The sequence below is a fragment of the Pseudorasbora parva genome, chromosome 5 (genome assembly GCF_024679245.1).
Source record: "Pseudorasbora parva isolate DD20220531a chromosome 5, ASM2467924v1, whole genome shotgun sequence".
In the NCBI taxonomy this organism is placed as follows: Eukaryota; Metazoa; Chordata; class Actinopteri; order Cypriniformes; family Gobionidae; genus Pseudorasbora; species Pseudorasbora parva.
Genome location: NC_090176.1, coordinates 3,562,294 through 3,564,793, shown reverse-complemented (window position 1 = coordinate 3,564,793; position 2,500 = coordinate 3,562,294). Strand labels below are relative to the sequence as shown.

Here is a 2,500-nt window from a genome sequence, read left to right as displayed (position 1 = left end):
TCCCAGATGTTTTGGAAAGGACTTGTGTTTAGGCACACATCAAGTGCTCCTCTGTCATAAACGAGAACAGATTTAAACAACAAAGGGTTTTAGCATAGACCTGTGGCAGCTTTTCTTCAAGTGGGGACAGAGAATTTGCATAAGTAAAGAAGACTTAGCAGAGGATGGTTTCGATCCATCGACCTCTGGGTTATGGGCCCAGCACGCTTCCGCTGCGCCACTCTGCTGAAAACCACCCTAGACAGGACTCAAACCCACAAACATTGGCATAGGAGGCCAGTGACTTATCCATTAGGACACTGAGGCTGTAAAAAATAAGCCCTTGTATGCCCCATTTACTGCTGATTCCGTGACAACAATAGGCTTGGTATTTAATCAAGGCCAGCACACAAAGTAATCCAGATGAACAATTCATTTACCAGGCCACCGGGCCACTCTGCTCGCCATAGAAGAGCTCCAATTCACAGGTGTTTTCAATAGGACTTGCGTTTAGGCACACACAAAGTGGTCCTCAGTCACAGATGATATCTGGTGAAAATGATTATGGCTTCAGAATAGAAGTGCATTAGCTCTTCTTCAAATAGGAACAAGACACGTAAATAAGTAAAGTGGTCTTAGCAGAGGATGGTTTCGATCCATCGACCTCTGGGTTATGGGCCCAGCACGCTTCCGCTGCGCCACTCTGCTGTAAGCCCACCCCAGATGGGACTCGAACCCACAATCCCTGGCTTAGGAGGCCAGTGCCTTATCCATTAGGCCACTGGGGCTGTTAAAGCCCATCTCTCGTGTGCCCCATTACTTCTGCTTCAGTGACAACAAAAGGCTTGGCATTTACACATGGCCAGCACACAAAGTGATCCACTGAGCGGCTGCTTCGACAGGCCACTGGGGTATGACTCGCTTGCTCTTCTAATTCTCCATCTCATTCAGGTGGCTCAGTTAATGAGGCATTTAAACAGGTCCTACACACAAAGATTTCTCAACAAGCGACTACTACACCAGCTTTCCAGAACATTGTGCAGTATTGTTATAGTTCCAGGACCAAGAGGCTCCAGGTTTTCACAAGCGGGATGTGGAAGTTGCTCTTAATTTGGGATAAAGCATGTAAATAAGAGAAGAAGCCTTAGCAGAGGATGGTTTCGATCCATCGACCTCTGGGTTATGGGCCCAGCACGCTTCCGCTGCGCCACTCTGCTTGTTATAGAAAAGCTCCCATTCACAGGTGTTTTCAAAATGACTTGTGTTTAGGCACACATGAAGTGCACATGAAGTAACACATGAACCTCTGCCAGAAAAGTCATTAATGAGATCAGGTGAAAGCAACAAAGGGTTTTTAGCTTTGAGCAGAGGCAGCTTTTCTTCAGCAAGGAACAGAGCATTATATAAGTAAAAAAAAAAAAAGAAAGTCTTAGCAGAGGATGGTTTCGATCCATCGACCTCTGGGTTATGGGCCCAGCACGCTTCCGCTGCGCCACTCTGCTCCTGGCGACACATGCGCCGTTCCCAGATGCTTTGGAAAGGACTTGTGTTTAGGCACACATCAAGTGCTCCTCTGTCATAAACGAGAACAGATGAAAACAACAAAGGGTTTTAGCATAGACCTGTGGCAGCTTTTCTTCAAGTGGGGACAGAGAATTTGCATAAGTAAAGAAGACTTAGCAGAGGATGGTTTCGATCCATCGACCTCTGGGTTATGGGCCCAGCACGCTTCCGCTGCGCCACTCTGCTGAAAACCACCCTAGACAGGACTCGAACCCACAAAAATTGGCATAGGAGGGCAGTGACTTATCCATTAGGACACTGGGGCTGTCAAAAATAAGCCCTTGTATGCCCCATTTACTGCTGATTCCGTGACAACAATAGGCTTGGTATTTAATCAAGGCCAGCACACAAAGTAATCCAGATGAACAATTCATTTACCAGGCCACCGGGCCACTCTGCTCGCCATAGAAGAGCTCCAATTCACAGGTGTTTTCAATAGGACTTGCGTTTAGGCACACACAAAGTGGTCCTCAGTCACAGATGATATCTGGTGAAAATGATTATGGCTTCAGAATAGAAGTGCATTAGCTCTTCTTCAAATAGGAGCAAGACACGTAAATAAGTAAAGTGGTCTTAGCAGAGGATGGTTTCGATCCATCGACCTCTGGGTTATGGGCCCAGCATGCTTCCGCTGCGCCACTCTGCTGTAAACCCACCCCAGATGGGACTCGAACCCACAATCCCTGGCTTAGGAGGCCAGTGCCTTATCCATTAGGCCACTGGGGCTGTTAAAGCCCATCTCTCGTGTGCCCCATTACTTCTGCTTCAGTGACAACAAAAGGCTTGGCATTTACACATGGCCAGCACACAAAGTGATCCACTGAGCGGCTGCTTCGACAGGCCACTGGGGTATGACTCGCTTGCTCTTCTAATTCTCCATCTCATTCAGGTGGCTCAGTTAATGAGGCATTTAAACAGGTCCTACACACAAAGATTTCTCAACAAGCGACTACTACAC

The 2,500-nt window shown here is 47.4% G+C and overlaps 2 non-coding genes across 2 annotated transcripts; both read right to left on the bottom strand.

Annotated features, from left to right (window-relative positions):
• Window positions 1-694: 694 nt before the first annotated feature.
• On the bottom strand, window positions 695-767 carry trnar-ccu (transfer RNA arginine (anticodon CCU)). The gene has a single exon. It is a non-coding gene; the product is annotated as a tRNA-Arg (tRNA).
• A 1,428-nt stretch (window positions 768-2,195) lies between these two features.
• Window positions 2,196-2,268, bottom strand: trnar-ccu (transfer RNA arginine (anticodon CCU)). The gene has a single exon. It is a non-coding gene; the product is annotated as a tRNA-Arg (tRNA).
• Between the last annotated feature and the right edge of the window lie 232 nt (window positions 2,269-2,500).